The sequence below is a fragment of the Eucalyptus grandis genome, chromosome 10 (assembly GCF_016545825.1).
Source record: "Eucalyptus grandis isolate ANBG69807.140 chromosome 10, ASM1654582v1, whole genome shotgun sequence".
Taxonomy (NCBI): domain Eukaryota; kingdom Viridiplantae; phylum Streptophyta; class Magnoliopsida; order Myrtales; family Myrtaceae; genus Eucalyptus; species Eucalyptus grandis.
The window spans coordinates 21,265,462-21,272,706 of NC_052621.1; the positions used below are offsets into that span (position 1 = coordinate 21,265,462).

The 7,245-nt window shown below is 39.3% G+C and overlaps 1 long non-coding RNA gene across 1 annotated transcript; it reads right to left on the reverse strand.

The window, feature by feature from the left end:
• Nucleotides 1-6,241: 6,241 nt before the first annotated feature.
• LOC104422228 lies at nucleotides 6,242-6,905 on the reverse strand. The gene is made up of 2 exons (XR_721167.3): nucleotides 6,494-6,905; nucleotides 6,242-6,362 (listed from the first exon to the last, which is right to left on the reverse strand). It is a non-coding gene; the product is annotated as an uncharacterized LOC104422228 (long non-coding RNA).
• Nucleotides 6,906-7,245: the final 340 nt, after the last annotated feature.

The window sequence follows — 7,245 nt, forward strand, 5'->3', positions numbered from 1 at the left end:
CAGCGGGTCCATACAACCTGGGGGTTTACATCTTTTAGATCGGTCCCTTGCGCAATTTATATACGGAAGCACATCCAACAACTCCCTTCCCTATGTTCAGAAAACGATGCACACCAACTAAACATTTATAGGTAAAAGCCGTACACTTTTATTCACTTAAACCATATGGACATCATTCATCGGTATATCAAAATGCCATAGTTTTTTATACTTGGCTATACTTCAAAAGATGACCGGCATCTCTTCCAACAGTCGTATACTTAAAGTCCATCGATCAGTGTCGGCGTCCAAAAGTTCCTTCCTTTGCTATCCTACTCCTCACGATCATATCCAACCACTTGATCCATCTACTGGTAGCAGTGGCAATAGAGGTATCTTATCTATTCTGAAATGTTATTCCCCAAAATGGGTGAGTACAGCCACTCAGCAAGTAAATGACCCAATAAACCACTCAATGCATCACACACATACAGTCACAACAATCATAGCATAACACATGTCATTCAAGCATCCATGCATAATTTACCTTGAAATCATGCACATGTCATCATACCACATGTACACACATCCTCATGTAATCATCACCATCATGTCATACATGTACCATCATGCCATAGGTGCACATACATCCATGCACTTACCATCATCATATTACATGTACCATCATGTCATAGGTGCACATACGTCCATGCACTTACCATCATCATGTCACATATACCATCATCATATTACATGTACCATCGTGCCATAGGTGCACATACATCCATGCACTCACCATCATCATGTCACATATACCATCATGCCATAGGTGCACATACATCCATGCACTTACCATCATCATGTCACATATACCATCATGCCATAGGTGCACATACATCTATGCACTTACCATCATCATATTACATGTACCATCATGCCATAGGTGCACATACATCCATGCACTCACCATCATCATGTCACATGCACTCATCATTATCATATCACATGTACCATCATCATTACCATGCATCCATGCACATATCATCGTCATGTCATGCATATACCATCATGCATAATTCAATTTCAATTTCTCGATTTCATCCTTTCATTTTGGACCGTCACATTTCCCTTTCCCGGGACCAATGTTTGCATCCCACATTCATCACTCGCACCCCACCTGGCATCGTGAGAACCATCCGGCACAATACCTGCCGAGCATCCGGCACAATACCTGTCAGACATCTCGTATCCCAACTAGCATCACGAGGCATCCCCCTGGCACAAACCTCCAGGGCTTCTGGAATTACGTACCGACATACCACCAGCATCCCCCCCTCTGGAATTACGTACCATATACCACCAGGCATCTCGAAACTCCCGAGGACCCTCCGGAATTACGCCACTAGGCCACCGGGCATCCGACCGTACCCTTCTAGTCAGGCATCCCGACACTCCCGGGGCATCGTCGGCTCACACCTTCGACGGCCTTCTCACTTATCTCAATTCACATCTTCAATTATAGTTCAATTTTAACATGGCATGTGATGTGATGGAAATCAAGATCATTTTCATCCTTTGATTCGTACATGCATCTCCAATCATTATCATACATGCAGCAAGACACAATCATTCATAACAATACAATTCATGGAGTCCATACAATTTAGAATAGTCCATTTATCATGCCTTTTTGAAGTTTACAAAATTCCATCTTGTACCCTTTTTGAAAACATTTAAATTAAATATCCATATGATTCTCAAAAATCATGAAATCAAGACATGTGATAGACAAGACAATAAGATAACAATTTCATGAAGAACACATGCCCAAAAGAGTTCCACACAAGAAGATATAACTCACACAAATACAGCAGGCAATTTCGGATAGAATCAGATTGCGCAGTTTTTGAAATAATTCGATTAAAATACACGAATGACCTCTGAAAATTATGAAATTTTATCAGGCTATAGTTAAGACACTAAAGTATATTTTTCATGAAGACATATAGGCCATATTCGTTCTAGATAATTTTATATAGTCGTCCGAATCTTCTGATTCTAGCACCGAAAACGTCCAGTATAGCTATCTCGAAATATCAAGTTTTTACCCACTTATTCTTCTTCGTTTCCTCTTAAATTTGGATTTGTTTTACTTAAAGAGATCCCCTACAACTTTCATCAAGGGATCTAAGTGAAATTTCCAAAGAATAGTCACCATATGGGTCCAAGAAGTCTCGGGTGTCCAGTACCGTGTTTCCAGATTTACCGTCTTAAAGAGAAAGTCGATTCACTAGGTTACACTTGCTCATTTTACCTCAAATTTGAGTATGTTAGTATTGAGGATGTTCTCTACAAGTTTCATGAAGAAGTAAAAGGGAAATTCTCGGTAAAAAGCAACATGCAACCCACAAAACTACCAGAAGGTCAGCAAAGCAGTTCCAGATCTAGTGTCTTCGTAGGAAGAGGGTTTTGCCCCTTAAATATCAACCATTTTGTCCCAAATTTTAGTATGTTATATTTTGATATTTTTTCTACAACTTTCATGAAGGAGTCGAAGTCAAAATCCAACTCGAAACACGCATGCAAGCCTCCACAAGTTTCTGGGTCGGGCGGTATACACGAAATCAGCAAGCATTTTCAAGAACAAACCACACTAGCTTCGGTTCCTTACTTCTAAACACCCAAAATTCAACCACACATGCAAGACACACATGCAAGAGTAGAAATTGATCCTAACTTGCCTCCAAAATCGAACAAAAGACGGCACACGGACGGCGACAAACGAGCGGATGGATGGCGACGGACTAGCGGACCTCCTCCCTCGCTCGGCTTCTCCCTCTCTCTCTTGGCTCCTCACTCTCTCGCAACTCTCTCTCTCTCTCTCTCTCTCAAAACCAGCCACTCCCTCTCTCTCTCTCTCTTTTGGTTGCTTATATACTTGCATGCACCCTCATTTTGCATGGCCGAAGACACTTGGAGGAAGCCATGCGGCTCCTCCTTCCCCCTCCATGCGTCGACAGCCCAATGGGCTTCATGGGCCGGGCCTATTGGCCCAATTTAGGCCCATCTCACTTGGGCCTAAAGTCCAAACTTAAATGGCCCAAGTTTATTTTTTTATAATACATCTTAATCCTCATTTAAATAAATATCTAATTGCATAATAAAATGGCCAAAAGACTTTGTGACATTAATCCATCAAATCTATAAAGTGCATAGTCAAGAACAAAGTCTTCTTTATCAAATCGTCCTATGTCCAATTTAAATAGCCCATAGAAAATATCGATAATAAGCCCATAATTCCTACACCACTTTAGGGCATTTGATTTTGATTTTTATTTATAGAAATCAATTAACATTCTCATAATCAATTAATATTTTCATAAGGGGTTCGGTCCAAGAGATAAAATATTGTGGCCGATGATGTAATTGTCCCTATGGCCATTCAAAGACAAATATCGTTTCCCTCAAAATCAATATTTCGGGTTGAAATTCCCGGATGCCACACACACTAAGCCATATATGCTTAGCGAGCCATTAACCCCCACCTTCGCTAGCGCGTAAGAGGGTGCTAAAAAGGGAGGTCACGACATTTTATTGTTGATCTCAACATATAATTTGTTGAAATGATTTCCACTATATTAAAGATATTACAAAGCATTACACTTTATAAGGAAACATACAATAATATAAATAATAAAGTTGTAAATCCCTTGATTTTAATATATTCAAGAATCTACTTGTGATTTTCATTGACATTTTCATATTCTTCTCTCTTGATTGATAAATCAATGCCTTAACTCTCCTTCAAATTGGGAATGGGACAATCCCAAATTCCAAATTCTCAATTTGCAACATAAGTTTCCAAATGCATTTTTGGAATGATAGCTTCTGAAGAGATTAACAATTAGATGCACAAACAAAAACATACTTAGTCACAAAAGTTCCACGAGCCACTTTTTCTCGCACATAACGATAATCTAATTTGAAATGTTTAGTTCTTGTATACAACACAAGATTAATTAACATATGAATTGCACTGATATTATCACAAAATAATATTGATGGACTTAAGAGATGAATACCTAAATCTCTTAAAAGGAAAGATATCTAAACAATCTCAGCTATTGTCAACCAATTGCACAATACTCTATATTGGCACTAAATTGAGCAATCATTCATTGCTTCTTAGCACTCCATAATATACAGTTACTATAGATACAAAATATCATAGTCAATCGTCAAGTCAAGTAGCAATTTGCCCAATCTTCATCACAAAAGGCATACAACTCTATAGTTAACTTGGACAAGATTTGCATTTCTCGATTTATTATGCCACGATATAGCGCAAAATGTGCTCCACAATTTGAAAATGAGTTGTAGTGAGCCAATGCGTGAATTGAGATATAAAATTGACTACATATGAAATATCTAGATATGTGATCGTGAGATATTAAAGAAATCTAACAATACTTTGATATAACATGGGATCCAAAAATAATTTCGCATTTTAGAGAATGAGTGCGAGTGGCTAAAGGCGTGGATCTTGGCTTGCAAACATCCATTTGAGCACATTCAAGAATTGACAAAGCATATGTGGTTGGCACAAATAAAGACTATCAAATAATATTCTAACCTCCACAACCAAAAAGTAATATAATGGCTCTATATCTTTTATTGTAAATTCACTACTCAATGAAGAAATAAATCCATCACTAATGACAATCATATCGTCCACGAATAAAAGTAGAGCTTGAATGCCATGATCTGATTTTTGAATGAACAACAAGGATCTACAATGCTGCAAAAGAAACCAAATGCTAAAAGAAACAAGCTAAAATGATCAAACCATGCTTTCGATGCTTGCTTGATTCCACACAAAGCTCTCTCAAGTTTGCAAACATAATACAGGTTTTTTTGGTCCTCAAAACAAGGCGGTTGCTCCATATAAATAGATTGTGACAGAAATAAATATCTATATCAAAAATATAAAAAAATTTGACCAAAAAAATATTTAAAATGACCAAAATTTGACCCGCCAGTGGGCAGCTGAGTTAGTTTGGCTTTGGGCATTTCATCGCGAGAGGTCCCAGAGTTAAAACTCCGCAGCTGCTAACACGTCTTAAGTGGGAAGCCATGGTGGTGGGGTCATGTGCTAGTCTCCCGAGTATAGGGACCGTCTAGGCACGGGGGCCGTGGTGGAGTTCTCAGTTATAAAAAAAAAAAAAAAAAAAAATGGGGAGTAGATTTTAAAAAAATCAAAGCCCACTTGCATCAATCGTACATTCTCACTACTCTCCTCCTATACATCCGAAAAACCCTCTTTTCATCTAATTTATAGATATCTGAAACAAAATTTTCATTGGACCCTCAGAAAAATATGTATCCACGGAAAAAAAAAAAAACAAATGTTAATATACTGACAATGCTAAATTATAATAACTTTTGTAATATAACTAAGTACGATGTATTACATAATGGGATGGGACGAGATGCCCATACTTTTTAAATTTCTACATTGAGTTATGCAATATCAATTTTGCAGGATTTAATCATCAAATTGATTTGAAATGCCTGTGTTTATCATGTTTGGTGCATGAGAACCTATAAATTGCACAATGACTCGTCTGCAGTCTCACACTTTGTTCAATGGATGTTAAGGCTACTATTAAACTTGGATTACGGTCTTTGCCTGTTTGGTCTAATTGTAACATCGGTAATGCACACAGAGCTGTCTGTACAATGTAGGGATTTTGATATTTATTCCAGACATTCCATTACCATTGGCACACCCCTCATCATATGCAAGGCAACCCCTTCATCGTCTCATGCTGACTCTTAAAGCCTGGAGTTGTTTCGGAATCATTTTCGACAGATGGGAGGACAAAGGGTCTCCTTCTATCTCGCCCCGTCATTGCTGTTGAAAAACATACCAAGAAACATATATCTCGGACCAAAATCAGTCTCTACACAGACACGAGACGATGGAGAAAGCTAAAACGGGACCCGCGAGTAGAATGCCATTCCTTGTATGGGTGAGATTAGGGACATGAGGCAAGTTGAGCTCGGATTAGAGACGCTAGCATCATACACCGGATGTATCTTTGGCCGTCAAACTAGTTATCGAAGGGGTGGAAAAATTCACTAGCTCACAAGTCAAAAGACTCACGGAAAAAACCTGTCCCTTAAGAACCACGAACAGCCTTCAGTCCGTTATTAGCAACACGTTATTAAGGAAAGAAACCGCACACGCTGCACAATCGAATCAAAGCAAATATGGCAAGTTCTTCACGTCCCCAACATCATTTGGTTGGGAAATCACATGCCCCGGTATCAGATCAAATTGTTTATCAACAGATTCAACCACCTTTCCTAATGCCAAAGAGCTGCAAAATCTGAAGATTGAAAATATGAGCAACTTAGTCGACTTGATGGGATCCACAGAACATGCAAGTTTATCGATACGCATACTCGATATCACAAAGGAACTAATGATAAAACTTCCCGGAAAATTCACCTCCAGAGAGCAGTAGCTCCACCGTAATCAGAGAGCACACAGCATTCGGCACTGCAAGGTCAATTTTTTCCCTCGAATGGGGCAACATTAGAAACTCAGAGCACTCGTAATTTACAACCTTCACCGAAAGAAGATTGGATTGTATAGCAAAGTTCTACAAGTTAGCCAACTAGGTCCCTCTGCTGTTAAGTATTGATTAGCAGCTCACTTGGTTGGATAGCAAGGCCAAAGGATGGATCAGAAAGAAAAACAAAATTCTTGGAGGCGAGTCCATAAGGAGAAGAGCTTACAACATCGCAAATGGGGGGAGCTCACTCGTCCATATCCTCTTCTCCATCGGCTTTGGCCTCTTCATCCTCCCTCCTGAGCTGACCACATACATTACACTCCATCATATCAGAAGGAGCATCATCCGACGACGGAGGTAGAGGAGCCAATGTCCCACCTCAGTTTTTCCTGTTGCACATATACCTGACGAAGAAATATGCATCCGACCCCCTCATTTGTTCATCGGCATCCTCATCCATCCCTTCACCGTCACCATCATCGTCTTCGCTGATATCATCGGACCAATTGGCCTCAACCTTGCACCGGTTGTGAAGAAGAAGAGTACAAAGATGAAGAAGATAACAGAGATGAGGAATAGAAAAGAAAGAACAGAGAGAAATGCAAAGCTTCTGTATTCAACAATGATTGGAGAGAGATTACATCTGAGAGCCTAACTCACGTTTTCCTTTCAACTCTGTATTTAT